Raw genomic sequence first — 16,798 nt, forward strand, 5'->3', positions numbered from 1 at the left:
GAACACTGATGACCTTATATCCGAGGATGAAATATCACAAATTGGTATATGTGACAGTGAAGGTTGTATGAGTGATGTGTTTGCAGCTTTGCAAGATCTGAATGTCAAAAGCTACTTTGTTTTTCTCATTTTGAAAACAACGACAGTTGCAAAACTTACAGTGTGATAATAATAAGAATTGTGATAAAGCGTGTGCAAAATATGAGAATGTCTTAGAAAAGAAACTGTTTCTGATTCTGTTAGTGCAGCATATCATGAATAGTTTGAAGCTGATGGATTTGCAAAACAACCAAGTGGAATGTCGCCATTAAAAAGGGGTAACTTCAGAAAAAAAGGACTTCGAAAATTGTGCAAAGAAAATCTTAACTGTGGTTATGCATACACAAGTGTACAAAATAAGAGAGAGATACCAGCAAGAAGAAACCTGAAGCCATGATGCTAAAAAAAAAAAAAAATTGTGCAATGTTAGAGGTCTGTGCTGTATAATGAAATAACAGCTGAAGAAAGAAATACCATTCTCAGTGGTTTTTATGATTTAAGAAGTGTTACAAAGCAAAGGGAATGGTTATGCCAACATGTTCAAGCCACTGACACCAAGAACGATAAAGATATGAAATTGAGTCATGAAACCACAACTTACATTTCTTACCATAACCCGACGGTAGAAAATTACGGGTGTGTAGAGTGATGTTTTAAACACACTAAATATTAGTGAAAAGGCAAATTAGGACAGCAATGAAGAAACTGTCATCAGATGAAACTGTACAAGAAAAGGGTCGTGGAGGTAGAAGGAGAAAATAAAGAAAATGGATAAAAGACTTAAACTAATGGTGATAGAGCACATTAATAGATGCCCAAGGATGGAGTCACATTATTGTCGTAAAAGCTCCACCCAACAAACTTTATATCCCGATTTGACAATCACCAAAACGTATCAACTTTATATCGAAGACACCAGTGGAGGTGAAGTTAGCTTTTCTTTTTACAGGAATATATTCAAAACTCAGAAGTTAAAATTTCATGTGCCCGAAAATGAAATAGAGATGAGCGAGAGGAATTTAAATTTCGATGTGAAAACATAAAAAAAAAAAAAAAGATTTAGTTACAGAAATTAAGAAAACAATAAAGGAGAGAGCTAAGTCGAATAATGAACTAATTGCTGCGAATATCGACCTGAAACAGTATTATATTTGCCTAAATCTCTCCGCAATGAACTCTTTTACAAAAGAAAACTGTCATGCTATAATTTTACTATACGAGTATATAATTTAGGAAATGCCGAGGGTTCTTGTTTCCTTTAGCATGAAGGAATTGCTAAATGAGGAGCAAATGGAATTGCTTCTTGCATCAAGCTGGCTAGCATAAGCAGACAAGAACTTCAAAGTATACTAATGTTGTCCTTTTTGTGATGGATGCCCGGCAAAACAAGAATTCCATACTGCCAGCTATGTTGCTTAACTTTTGGAGAATTCAATTTCAATAAAGCGAATCGCTGTGTACGTCTTTGAAACAGATCATGGTTAATGTGAAGGAGACTCAGTGCATAGCAGTACTGAGAGGGCAATGAAAAGGGCAGGAGATATTTTCACCCCGTCACAGTTGGCAATGGTTATTAGACTTGCTAGGAAAAATCCTTAGAAGGTGATACAACTGGAACCGAAAATGATCACCGACTGAAAGGATTATTCTCAACAACTTAGGATTCTCCGAATTAGGTCATCTGACGAGGGCTTACCAGTCGACTGGACAAAGATAATGCAAACTGCATTTTGGCTAGAGAAAAGAAAGGAAAATTTTCATTCCACAAAGCCTCCCATTCTGCCCAGGATTTTCAAACATTATCACTGATTGACTCTCGAACCACAGGGAAACAGAAATCCAGAGTGTTAAGCAACAACAGCACATTATTCAGGCTGTTAAATTATCAAGTGCTAAATTTAATGACCTTTTGAGCTTTTGTAGTGGAACAATTCCTGTTATTAGCAATCCTGATCACATTTCATTTTACCGTAATTTCTCATTACTAAAAAAAGCTTAGTAGTTATATCTAGAACAGACATGCAGTGTAATGCTTTTCAGTGAAAATAAACTATTTCCATCAATACTGAAGGACTTTTACCCAATAAACCATTATATATATATATATATATATATATATATATATATATATATATATATATATATATATATATATATATATGTATCAAACAAATAAATGTGTATATATTTACCTTTTCAGCCTATATCATACGTATTTATAAGAGAAAAAATTTCAATCTTATATTCGGTGTGTGACGAATGTCCATTATGTCAGGTAAAAATGTCACCACAAAGTGACGAATAGATGTCGAATCGTTAACGCGGTTAAGTCAGTCAGTTTTCACAAACTGACGAATATCTTTGGTAAACACTATTAAGAAATCTTTATGAATTTAAGAAATTGTTTAAACACTGTTTGAAAGTGAAGGTCTTAATCTTATCAACTACCAAAAATCAAAAGTTAACCGACTAAATTACTTGATAAAAAGATGGTTTGAAATGGGACAAATCTTTAAGCGCGATTTACTCAAAACAAGAATTTTGCCGATTCGACGGTTTGTGGAAACGTCGACGAAATATCTGAAAATTTCAGTGAAAGTATTTGACGAATAATCCTCCGTGTTTTCAAGGCAATTTAGAAATAGTTCATTCTTTACAATCAATATTGTGAATATGTTAATATGTCCAGCCAACGCTTGTGCCCCTGTGTGTTTGCTTAATATACCAGAGAATATGGTAAAATGCTTATAAAAATAACCAAAGAAAAATGAACACGACAAAGGTAAGTAAATATATAAGATTAGAAAATTATATGATAATTGACTGATAAATACATATACGGACATTACACTTACGAGTAAGGAAGGTACTAAGAACGTTATTGAAAAGAAATCCTTAGGCAAGAAAATGCTTAGTATATCAATTTGATACTTTTTCTTTGTACTTGATTGAAAAATAGAATCAAGTGAAATAAAAGCAATGAACAAATGGAATTATTTCACGATGAGAAAATTTTATAATGTACAGAATATCTTAGACTTAAAACAAATAAAAACCAGTAAAAAAATGCGCCGAAGTTTCTTCGGCGCAATCGAGTTTTTTGTAGACCGTAAAATCAAGGCCACCGAAAATAGATCTATCTTTCGGTGGTCTCTGTATAATGCTGCTTGAGCCGCGGCCCATGAAACTTTAACCACGACCCGGTGGTGGACTGGCCTAAATAAAATAAAATAAAATAAAAACTACTGAGGCTAGAGGGCTGCAATTTGGTATGTTTGATTATCGGAGGGTGGATGATCAACATACAGATTTGCAGCCCTCTAGCGCCAGTAGTTTTTAAGAGATGAGAACGGACGGACAGACAAAGGCTGCACAATAGCTTTAAAACGACGAATTATGCAACAACAATTTCGTTTAGAAGTTTTTTCAAGTTCAAACTTGTGTTGTTTAGGACTGAAGAAAAAAATTAGGTTAGTTCCTAAAAACTTGAGACACGTTTCTGTTAGTAACAGTAGCGTTACTCAAAGGGTACTTAGCACAACTGAACCGCAAGGAAGTATAGCTGCTGAGGATATAGTTATGATAAGTGCCTCTGTTATGCAATCCTTCCTTTCCTTGTCAGTAGGAACATCTGATGCACTACACTCCAAAGATTGAGCATTATGCATTAGAGACAAATATTACATATTTAAAATATATTCTATGTTGAAAAAGGATTGATTTTGATATGGAAGATATTCTAACCTGAATGCTTTTCATCACTGAAGATTTTGATAATATTAAACATATTATGACAAAACTTTATTTCCTACGGACAACCAAACGATGGCAAACAGGATGCAATGCTTATAGACGTGCTTTCATCTACCTGAGTGGGTCTAATCTGATAGAAATTATCGTATATATATTATCTCTGTTGATGATGCACAAACAATTTTTCAAACTAATAAATTTGTTACGATTCATTAATCAGCAAGCTAATAACAGTACAAGTCAAAAACTAATTATTTAAGTAAAACGAAAAATAGTGATGTTCTTCAGTAACTTCCTATGACACAGGTAGAATATCCCATACGAAGGAATGTCTACAGAGAAAAAGTCATTCATCTTCCATAAATACGAGATATGGCAAAGTTTTTCTTTTTGTAAGACTACTGTTTTATATGACAGTTTTTCGAGAACATATACATTACACAAAGTCTCTATCATCTCCCTGTTAGACGGAGACACTTTTTTTCCACTCCATGAAGCTTTTATAAGAAAGAAATAAAATATTTTGCACTCTTCTGCGTGAAGTTCTTATTTTATAAGGCACACTTATCTCCTATCATCTCTTTCTTCCACACTATGAATCTTGTATCAAACTGGTGAGAGGCTTTATTAGAAAAACACAAAAAAAATCACCCTAACATCAAGCATTTGACATCTCACTTCTTCAGCTCTCTCTCTCTCTCTCTCCTCTCTCTCTCTCTCTCTCTCTCTCTCTCTCTCTCTCTCATGGAAAGTGTTGAGTGAGAATGTCGTTGCTTTTCGCCAACGATCTTTTGGAACGATTTATCGTAAATATAATTATCAAAATATTTCATTGAAAATATATATAAAAATGGCTTTAAAGGAAAGATAAAGGATATCAAAGTGAAGATTCTATTTGTTCAAACTTTGCGAATATTGATTCTATACTTTTCAAGATGTTTAAGGCATGCCGTTTTAATGCCACTTACGTTTGAAAGGTTTTCAGTTAAACCACAGTCTAGCCTACATGAAAAGGATCCATATCCAGTGATCCCTGTAGGTAAGACTATTTCCATTGTGATTCTGTTAGGGTTTATATTTAATGATTAGTGTTCCAGTATAACTGGCAGTTATGAAGGAGAAGCTATGTCAGTCGTTTACGTTTAAGGCCAAAGGATCAAATTAAACGAATTTTAGGCTTGAAAAAGCACGACAAATCCTCAAACGAAAGAATCTCGACAGACAAAAGATATAACTCAAAAAGATTTATGGCCAAAGGTAGTCCCCAAAGGCCTGTATTTGTTTGGATGTTGCAAGGCATTTTTGAAGTTCGGTTTTCTGTAACTGGACAGAAAACAGGGAAGCTTTTAGCGAGTTTTCGTTTGCTGAAGAGTAAAGGTCAAAGGGAAATTGACAGCTTCGTGTAAATATTTTTTTGACGAAGGCTATCCCTAAGTGTGGTTGGTACTATTGAAAACACGTGGAAAAAGAAAATGATTTTATAAACACCATACGTTCAGAAGTATACGAGAAAATTATACTAATCACCTTCTATTATGAAATACAAACTACCGGGATATCACCAAAAATTTGTGCATTCAAGAGAAAAATTGAAGTTTTGCACTTAGATAAAATAAACGTCGAAGTGGATCAGTATATATATACATACATACATATATATATATATATATATATATATATATATATATATATATATATATATATATATATACATATATATGTATGTATATAAGAGTATATACGTATATATATATACACACACACACACACACACACACACACACACACACACACACACACACACATATATATATATATATATATATATATATATATATATATATATATATATATATATATATATATATATATGTGTGTGTGTGTGTGTGTGTGTGTGTGTGTGTGTATGTAATATATATGTACTATATGTACATACATATATGTATATATATATATATATATATATATATATATATATATATATATATATATATATATATAATACTGTATTTGTGTTTGTGTGTACGTACGTGTGTGTAGTGCATGGGTGTGTGTGTGTCTAGAGAGAGAGAGAGAGAGAGAGAGAGAGAGAGAGAGAGAGAGAGAGAGAGAGAGAGAGAAATGCTCATCTAAAAATAAATCTGTTACAGAAACGTGGTGCATAGTTTGAATTAATTAAGCTTCACTATCATAATGAAAAGGATTAATCAGGAACTGTATATTAAGTACTGGCCTTCACTTACTAATTTTTCAATAAATTCATTGCAATAATAGGACAAACTTAAATATAATAAAGAATTGGGAACAAAAATTTTGCTGGGTAACTATATTGGTATTGTACTCTCTTTGGAATTGCAGTTAAAGCTAAGCATATTATTATTATTATTATTATTATTATTATTATTGCCTAAACGTTGATTTCATATGAAATAAACTGCATTCTCTCTACTTTGAACTTATGATATTAAAAACAATTATTATTATTATTATTATTATTATTATTATTATTATTATTATTATTATTATTATTATTATTATTATTACCCATAACGATTTAAAGATTTGTTTATATGAAATAAACTACATTCTTTGTACTTTGAACTTACCTCATTTCGTAGTTTTTTGCCAACTGTTTTAATGTACAGGATGACAAAATTTCAGATATTGGTTTTGGCTAATTTTGTGACCTTACAAGAGGGATGAAAACTGATATATTTCAGAAATTATGTATTCTTACAAACTGATATATTTCAGAAATTATGTTTTCTTACATTTTGAAACTATTCTTTCAATTCTTATCTGAAAAAAAAAGTATACACATATATATAAAAGGTGAGTGTGAAAACGAAAACAGTTATTTTAATGTCAATACAATCTTCAGTTTTTTCTCTAAATCAAAAGGGAAATACGAAATGAATAAAGGAGAGAGAGAGAGAGAGAGAGAGAGAGAGAGAGAGAGAGAGAGAGAGAGAGAGAGAGAGAGAGACTCAACTAAAAGTAAATACGTTATAAAAGAAAACTGCAGAGTTTGAATCCATTATGTCCCATTATCATAATTGAAGGGATTTATCAGGAAATTGATAAAATGTAGGGGCTAGATTTCCACGTACATTAAATTCATTTAAAAGTTGGAAAAAAATTTTATAAACAATTATTCTACCGCTTACAAGGGAAAAAATAATAAGGTATATATTTATTGGAGAGGCATTAAAAGGAAATAGAAATATAAAAAAATCCTACTGAATAGTTGAAATATATATTGTACCACGCTTATGAAACAGTAAAGCCAACGTGAATACAATATTATTATTATTATTATTATTATTATTATTATTATTATTATTATTATTATTATTATTATTATTATTATTATTATTATTATACCCGCCCAGTTAATCTTAAATTGTTACGTATGAATTTTGCCTGAGGGAAGGATGCTGTTTCTTTCCTGTATCTCAGTTTCTATAGAAACGTTGTATGGGATTGGTGGTGGTTTCATTTCAGTGTACGTTTTTACTTTGGCTTCCTGTGCATCTTTATTGCACTTTAAATTGAAAATAAATAATGTACATGGGACAGAAAGAGTTTCTGATTCTTTATTGAAATAAAGCAAATAGAAAAAAAGAAAAAATAACAAAAACAGAAGAAGAGTTACTTTATTACTTTATTTCTATAAGCGTCAATTGTTTTCGAGGGTCTTTTACTCATGTCTTTGTAAGCTGGCTCCACGGATTAGTGAAGAGTTCGTAAGTCAGCTTCTCTTCAAAATCTAACCTCCTATTGATACACACACACACACACACACACATTTTACCACAATGCCTATACACACGCACATCCACATTATATATATATATATATATATATATATATATATATATAATATATATATATATATATATATATATATATATATATATATATATATATATATTATTATGATTAGCAAGAATTTGCTAGCAAATTGCCTCCCCTCCCCCTTTGTTGTTGTTGGTTGTTCTGTTGTGTTTCATTTACTGCCAGCCGGCCGATCGATAGACCATCTGTCTATCGACTTAAAAACAAGGGTTTAAAAGATTAAAGGCGCTCCCATTTTTGATAAAGATCTTTCCTTCGAGGCAAAAAGTAATCTGGCTTGGGTGTTTCTCCTACAGGCCAAAACCTCCTGCGCAGCAGGTGCAATGAGTCAAAGCATCTGTGTTGGGCGCACCCCTGCCCCATAGGAGGGGATAAAAGCAAAACCCACGAGGTCGACACACACACGCGGGCTGGAAGATATGGAATGAAGACGTCCCCAACACCTGGCCCCATCGATGCCCTTGCATCCTAACCACGTGGCCCTTTCCAAAGTATACTTTTCCTCGTGCCCTTCGACCGTATTCCTCGAGCCCACACGCCATTGCTTGGAGTTTTGAGGAGTCCCCATCGCCTTGCCCCTTTACGGAAGCCTTGCATCTCACCACGTGGAAGAAACTCGCCCTCGGAAATCGCAAGTCATCCACGGACTGCCTTCTACGCGCCCTCGAAAAATCTGCTAAGGTAAAGTGCCCTGGAAGAGCCCCATTTCAGTCACGCTTTTGTCTCGTAATATTTTCTTAAAGAGAAAGCCAGAAATCTCCCTTGTCTAATGTCCGTGCGCCTCTTGCATCGGCAGTATTAATTCTTTATTACTCCTTTGGCACCCTCAGTGCAGCTTCGAATTCATTATTCTTTTGTCTATTTTCATTACTGGCGTATAATGTGCATATCTCTCATTTCAGAGGGATCCTATCGTGGAAGCTTCTCGGACTGTGGCTGGAATTCCCCAGTTTCATTCAATCTACTTGAGTTCCTCTTTTCCGTACTAATGTCATTTATGTAAATACACTACTTTAAATGTGCCCACGTGTTTTACGTAATATTTCCCTCAGTAACCAGAGCCCTATGCTCATATGAAATTCTCCTTTGTTTTCCTCTTTTTTTACGTTTTCCCGTACCCACGAAGTCAGAATCACAAGGCTAAATTACCTTAAATTGTTGCTACCTGTCTCACAGAGCATATTTCAAACTAAAACCACGGAAAAACGTAAAAATGGCGACCTGGCCATAGATCTCGTTTTTGCAGTTGCAGTTCCCTAGTGTTGCTTTATTGCATTTGCAACTTGCCAGATCAGCTATTAGCAAAGCTAAGCTGGGTACGAGACAATTACGAACCTTTTGTGTAAAACCAGCACACAGATCCAGAAAATTCCACGTAAGTAATGTGTTTATCTTAGCAAAACCTTTTTACAATCGTGACTGTTCCTAGGAATTAGAAATAGGGACGCATGTAATCACTGAGAGAAAAGAACCGCCGTATTAGATTCGTTAATGCATGCCTTTCAGGATAGGTAGTTAGGAAATAACCAGTGCTAACCATCCTTTGCTTCGAGGAATAGTGCGAAATTCCTCTGTGTTAAAATCCTTGCCATATTTTTGCTTCGAGGAATAGTGCGAAAATTCCTGAAAAATTCCTCTGTGATAGTGCGAAAGAAATTCCTCTGTGATAAATTTTACTTCGCATTTCGAATTAGCGAACTGTTATTTAGGCGCGAATAAAATTCCCACGTGGGACACGACGAAGTCAGCTTGCATTGCTGAAAATTCTCTCAGTGTAGTTAGAATTCGAGTTAGGTGTTAGGAAAGCGAAATTTAAACTCCGCTTATAGGGAAAATTACTAGGCCGTTGTACTGTTATCCTCTCAGACGACTGGGAAATTCCCGAATCCCAGACGGTATATAAATATACGGGTTCATTCACCCAGAATCTAAAAATACCTCCGGTGTTGGCCAAACGACCTGCACCCCCACCCCCCGCCCATGCCCGCGTGTGTAGCATTTTTTTTTTCCCCATTCATTTCCCAGCATACATTTTTCTTTGGGTTTCCGTTAGTAATTTCTAAGTCCTAAGGGACGAATCGTAATTCCAAGTCCTAAGTGACTCCTAAAATTCTACGTCGCACGTGGCGAGAATTTCTCCAAATTCCAGTCCTAAGAGACTCCTAAAATTCTACGTCGCACGTGGCGAGAATTTCTCCAAATTCCAGTCCTCAGAGACTCCTAAAATTCATGTCGCACGTGGCGAGAATTTCTCCAAATTCCAGTCCTCAGAGACTCCTAAAATTCTACGTCGCACGTGGCGAGAATTTCTCCAAATTCCAGTCCAGTCCTCAGAGACTCCAAATTCCAAAAGACTCTAAAATTCTACGTCGCACGTGGCGAGAATTTCTCATTCCTCAGGGAACCCAAAATTAAGTCCTTTTGAGACATTATATAGTGTAGTTCACACACATCTAAGCCCTTACGGGACTGATCATTCTAGTTCGTTAGAACAACTCCTTAACTTCACGCTACAGCCGGCCAAGTCCGAGCGTGACAAAATCCAACTACGTCTTCCGAGACACACATTAAAATTCGTTCGCCAAGAACAACCACGTCTTTCCAAGACATATCAAATTTTAACAAAAGTCTCCTCAGACTTACTAATCACCTGTCTTATTCAGACAGATCCATTCTCCTGCAGTCTGAACCATTGAGTGTTTCAGATTCCTGCAATTGAGTCTTTTCAGACAACCTGAGTCTTTTCAGACATATCATATAACCATTATTTCAAAATGGCTAATACCAGAGCCCAACAAAACGAGGATTTCAAATTCTACATGTCCGCTGGGAAGGACATGGGACTATCGGGGCAAGATCTGAGAGCATGGGTTCAAGAGCAGTGGACGATGCCAAGGCGGAGAGAGCAAGAGAACATGAAGAGAGAGAGAGAGAGCGAGTTGCTCAAGAGCAACGCCAAGGCGACGTGAAGAGAGAGAGAGGAACGAATTGCCCAAGAGCAGGAGAGGAGATAGAACGTGCAGAGAGGAGAGAGAACAGAATTGCCCAAGAACAACGAGAGAGAGAGAACGTGAGGAGAGAGAGAGACAGAATCGCCGTGAGGAAAGGGAGAGAACAGAATGGGAAGATCGAGAGCGAGAGCGCCCATGAGCTCCAGATGCTAGAACGACAGCCCGCCACCCCCCCGCCCCCTGCCGCGGGGATGAGTGCCCTCAGCCAAGCTCACTCGTTCATGCCAAAATGGACCGAGTCCGAACCCGAAGTATGGCTTGAAAGGGCCGAACGAGTCCTGGAGTGCTGCGATCTCTCCCCCGCGGAACTCTCCCTTGTTCTCACTAAATTCCTGGGCGGAAAGGCCCTCGTTGCCTACCACGCCCTTCCCGCAGACGATCGGGGAAACTGGGAAGCCGTACGCCAAGCAGTTACGAAGGCGTACGAGATTACCCCCGAGCGGTGGAGGAGACGTTGGAGAGCAGCCCAGAGAAGCAGGCCAGACTTGGTCCGATTGGGCGTACCATTCGAGCGGGCGTTGACAAAATGGCTCGATTCGAAGGAGCCACTAACACCGCCGAGGTACTCGAGCGGTTTAAATTCGAGCATTTCCTGCGCTACGCCCCTCCTGCCCTCGCCACCCATATAGTGGAAAAAGCCCCAGCAACACTCACCGAGTGTTGCCGAATAGCAGATATGTGGAAACTCACCACCCTCAAGAAGGATCCATGGGGGAAGATAAATCCCCGTCCCTCCTCGGAGGTTCAAATTCCCACAAAAATGGGAACTCGGGCAAGCCCCTAACTTGCCATTATTGCAAGAAAACGGGCATTCCTCCGAACAGTGCCGGAACAAGAAACCGGCTCCTCTCTCCCGGAAAACCGACAAATAACTCGCCTGCGCCCTCCACAGGGGCAGCGCGGAAAGACTTTAGCCAGACCTTTTGCACGGCGTGCAAGGTTTATGGCCATTCTCCCGCATGGGCAAAATGCCCACGCAATAATAAATCAATACTCCCACCGTCGCCTTGGCCGTCACAGATCCCCAGTCATTAGGCCCTCCCGCCGAAGGGCCTGTATACGTGGCCCCTCCACGAGGTAGCCAGCCCGCGCGCCGAGTCACTGCTTTCGAGGACTCGGGCGCACAAATCTCCCTCATCCGAAGGGACAGAGTTCCCCTACGGAGCTATCGTCAATAGACGAAAACTCGTCACGATCGAGGGAATAAATCAATTTAAAATGATACTCCCTACGGTCCAATTGAGAGTCACAAGACCTCACCAATCCAAAATTTGCAATCTTGCAGTAGCAAGCCATCTCCCGGAGGCTATGACGTCATCCTGGGACAGGACTTTCAGTCCCCACCGAAATCACGACAATCTAGGGGTCCCCATTCCCCGAATCATTCCGCGGGCGCGAGTAATCCTCCCCCGCTTCTCCCTCAGTCAAGACTGGCGCCCCCTGGGTACCAGGAGGACGTGCAGTCCCCACCAGTGCCACCTGAGTACGATGTACAGTGGCCCCCTCGATCGGTTCCCGATCCAATTCCAGTGCCCGGCCCTGCCTCAGTGCCAGTGCCAGGGCCCCAATCAAATCTCCCTTCAGGAGATGCCAAATTCCTGCCGGTGCCACTTGCATGCCCCGAGCAGGGCCAGGCTTCGTCCGTCCTGACCGACGAGCCCAAGAAACCTCTGATAGCGCCTGACTCTGCCCTAGTGCCAGCGCCAGAGCGCTACGCCGATCTCCATTCACGGGATCCAACTCAGGACCCCCTCTCTTCCCCCGGCCTGGCACCGCTACCAGCGTCGGTCAGAGAGACGGTTCCTCCCGACCACCGCGGAAGCTCACCTGCAGGTGCGGCCTCGCAACCCGTGCCTGAGCTGGTCAACGTTACCTGCGAGCCGCTCACGCCACCCCCGACCGCCTCCTCTCTGCCTCAGCCCGTCGCCGACGCAATTGCAAGTCAGGATTCTGCCATATCTCACTTGGCCGATGAACTACAAGAGCCGCGACGGATCATGGTAGAACCCGCACGGAACACTCCTGCGTCAGCTGTCGCATCAGCAGGCCCAGGTGGTACTCCGTGCCGCCCTCCGGTCGCGGGCCCTCCGCTTCCCCGGCCGAGGACGACTGTCCCATTAAGAAAGGTTCGAGGCGAAATTACCACGGGCGTGGGACATTTCCAGGTAATTTACAAAGAGCTCTAGAGCTCCCATGGCACCTGTGCCACCATTTCATTTTTCGAAGGTCTTGGCACCCCTAATCCAGAAGGGGATGTCAGACCCTCCTCTATCTTCTTCCGTTCCTCAGGAACTTCTATCTCTTACCATCCTCTACTAATCTTCCCTTAAATTATCCCCACAAGAGGCAATTAAATACGGGATACCATTCCCCACACAATGTATAAATCATTAAGAATAACAGAGTGAGAAGTGGCACGCCCTTGCGCCCATACCTTGGCACCGGGCGTGCGTGTCAGCCCCTCCTGAAGGAGTCGCGCCCTTCGGGTGCACTTTCTCGCCCTGGGACTGAAAGGATAGTCCGGGCCGTAATTTATAGGCGAAGGACGATAAATTCCCGCCTAACACAATAAAACCCTCACTCTTTTTCCCTTAGCTCTTCTGCCAATATCATTTACTTTCTTTTAGTCATTTATTTATCTTTATTTTAATGAATCGCGAGTCATAAACTCTTGCCCTTGTGATTTAAATGCCCCTTTCGTAAGCTCTGAGGGACGTGTCCCGCCTTTCATATGCGGTCAAGTTTCATTCGTAACGTCTTGGTAATTTTCCTTTTGTTATTATTATCCCTTTTCCCCCTTCCATTCCTTCCAAGATCTCTGTTTGTCCTACCCCACATCTTTTGTCTGCTCGCCCCGTCATAACATTGAGTAGGCAGTGGACGCATAAAATTAGCGTAGTTTAAGGTTAGCGAATTAAAACCTCGCGAATACTCTCGCCCGCACACGACTGTCAAATTCCCGGTGGGGGTCATCCCTCAACTCGCGTTGAACGATAGCTGAGCCAAGTACGAAGATAAATTATCAATGCGAATATGTATAGTCATTACAGTATCGCGTAAAAGGGGATGTCATTTACAAAAATAAACGCTGTTTTTCATTTACACAGCCTCTTCAAGGCAGATTGTACTAACCGCATGCATTTTATCTAAAATTAAGTAACCGTGTATTTTAATTCTTGAACAATAACCTTTCTTTTCATTTGTTGGCCATAGCCTCATATACGTGGTCCTATAATCTTAATTAATTCACAATTGTTCGAGTCACATTATAAAGTTACCAGTGGGTAACCAAATCTAAAGTAATTATTCTTTTGCAAGTGTTTAAATCACTTTGCGTTCTGTTAACGAAAATTGTCCCAATGTGTTATTAAAAGTAATGTCACAGCTTCATAAAACCCTTAGGAGTAAAGTTCATTGCAAGGCAGAATGTAGAGTAACGTAAAGCATTTGCCGCTCATTCTTGAATATCGATGTACACACCCGAAGGAGGTATGTACATCATCTTGTATGGGGAGGTATTATGATTAGCAAGAATTCGCTAGCAAATTACCTCCCCCCCTCCTTTGTTGTTGTTGGTTGTTCATTTACTGCCAGCCGGCCGATCGATAGACCATCTGTCTATCGACTTAAAAACAAGGGTTAAAAGATTAAAGGCGCTCCCATTTTTGATAAAGATCTTTCCTTCGAGGCAAAAGTAATCTGGCTTGGGCGTTTCTCCTACAGGCCAAAACCTCCCCTGCGGGCAGCAGGTGCAATGAGTCAAAGCATCTGTGTTGGACGCACCCCTGCCCCATAGGAGGGGATAAAAGCAAAAGCCCACGAGGTCTCGACACACACACGCGGGCTGGAAGATATGGAAACTTGAAGACGTCCCCAACACCTGGCCCCATCGATGCCCTTGCATCCCAACCACGTGGCCCTTTCCAAAGTATACTTCTCCTCGTGCCCTTCGACCGTATTCCTCGAGCCCACACGCCATTGCTTGGAGTTTCGAGGAGTCCCCATCGCCTTGCCCCTTTACGGAAGCCCTTGCATCTCACCACGTGGAAGAAACTCGCCCTCGGAAATCGCAAGTCATCCACGGACCGCCTTCTACGCGCCCTCGGAAAATCTGCTAAGGTAAAGTGCCCTGGAAGAGCCCCATTTCAGTCACGCTTTTGTCTCGTAATATTTTCTTAAAGAGAAAGCCAGAAATCTCCCTTGTCTAATGTCCGTGCGCCTCTTGCATCGGCAGTATTAATTCTTTATTACTCCTTTGGCACCCTCAGTGCAGCTTCGAATTCATTATTCTTTTGTCTATTTTCATTACTGGCGTATAATGTGCATATCTCTCATTTCAGAGGATCCTTCGTGGAAGCTTCTCGGACTGTGGCTGGAATTCCCCAGTTTCATTCAATCTACTTGAGTTCCTCTTTCCCGTACTAATGTCATTTATGTAAATACACTACTTTAAATGTGCCCACGTGTTTTACGTAATATTTCCCTCAGTAACCAGAGCCCTATGCTCATATGAAATTCTCCTTTGTTTTCCTCTTTTTTACGTTTTCCCGTACCCACGAAGTCAGAATCACAAGGCAAAATTACCTTAAATTGTTGCTACCTGTCTCACAGAGCATATTTCAAACTAAAACCACGGAAAAACGTAAAAATATATATATATATATATATATATATATATATATATATATATATATATATATATATATATATATATATATATATATGATAAGGTATTTAAATATATCTATCTGCATTTTAACCCGTTTGTCCACATTTGTAAAATAGTATATTTATTATCGTATAAATATAAATATATATATCATATATATATATATATATATATATATATATATATATATATATATATATATATATATATATATTTATATATAATATATATATGTATCAACATGTATAGTACATATATTACATATATATATGTATAAATATATATATATATAGTATTGATAATGTGTGTGCTATTTCAAAGATTGTTGATGTATTAAATTATAAACATATATACAACTTATATTCCATTTATATCCTATACTATTATAATTTTATATAGCCAGAAATCCCATTTTACCTCAAACTGATATATAATCTATATTTACTGGTCAGAAGTATATTTATTTGCTAATTAATATATCTATATATTAATGGCATCTGTCATGAATTATTCTCATTTGTGGAATTAATCATTTAGTTCTATGCTATATAAAATTACCCTGAATCAAACTTTAAAAGTTGTGTCTTCAGCTCATATTTATATATTATTATATATTATATATAAGATATATAATCGTGATATAATTATATAATTATTATATTTTTCTATATATATATATTTATATATATCACGGGCCGCGCTATACCCAGAATATAAATCTATTTTATATATTGTTATATGTGTTTATTGTATTTCTATTATAATATTATTTATATATCGAATTAAAATAATATATATATTATACATATAGAATTTTATATAGCTCTAAACTGGCCCTTATAGGATCAAAAGGCCTGCATAAAGAATTAGAGGAATTTATTTCTGTTGGTCAGCTAGATTTATTCTTGGTTCTGTCGGATGGGTTCCACAAAAGCCATAATAATTATCCGTGTACAGCTCTCGAAGGTTGGTTCTCAGCAGGTGGCGAAAATAAATACCAGTAAAAAATTCATGTTTTTAGTGACGCATTTTCCCGTCTCAAAGTGGCCTCAAAAGTCTAGGCTCATAGTTTAGCTTTGTGTCACTATTTGGCCTGGGCAGTGCTTTTGTCTGTGTTTTATTTTCCTATGTTATTTTACCACTTGTTTTTATCCTGGATTGAAAAAATTTTCCTTATGACGGCATTTGTGGACCAAATTGCTGTGCATGGTGATTTTGAGGTTTCATTTTTTCAAACCAATTATTTCTAGTTTACCTGGAAAACCATTCCTTCATTATAATATTGCCAAAAAATTGCATTCATAAATTTATTTAAATTTAAACTATTTCATTCATTTCTCCTGTTTAAAATGTCTTCGATAAATATAAAATATTAATATATATGATAATATATATATATATCTACTTATTATCTATAAACAAATATATGTATATATATATATCCATTTTGTTTGCACTATATAAATAT

At 38.2% G+C, this 16,798-nt stretch overlaps 1 long non-coding RNA gene across 1 annotated transcript; it reads left to right on the forward strand.

The window, feature by feature from the left end:
• The first annotated feature begins 621 nt into the window (after positions 1–621).
• On the forward strand, positions 622–1,098 carry LOC136840544 (uncharacterized). Its single transcript, XR_010853648.1, has 2 exons — positions 622–784; positions 989–1,098. It is a non-coding gene; the product is annotated as an uncharacterized lncRNA (long non-coding RNA).
• The last annotated feature ends 15,700 nt before the right edge of the window (positions 1,099–16,798 follow it).

This window comes from Macrobrachium rosenbergii, chromosome 7 (genome assembly GCF_040412425.1).
Source record: "Macrobrachium rosenbergii isolate ZJJX-2024 chromosome 7, ASM4041242v1, whole genome shotgun sequence".
Taxonomy (NCBI): Eukaryota; Metazoa; Arthropoda; class Malacostraca; order Decapoda; family Palaemonidae; genus Macrobrachium; species Macrobrachium rosenbergii.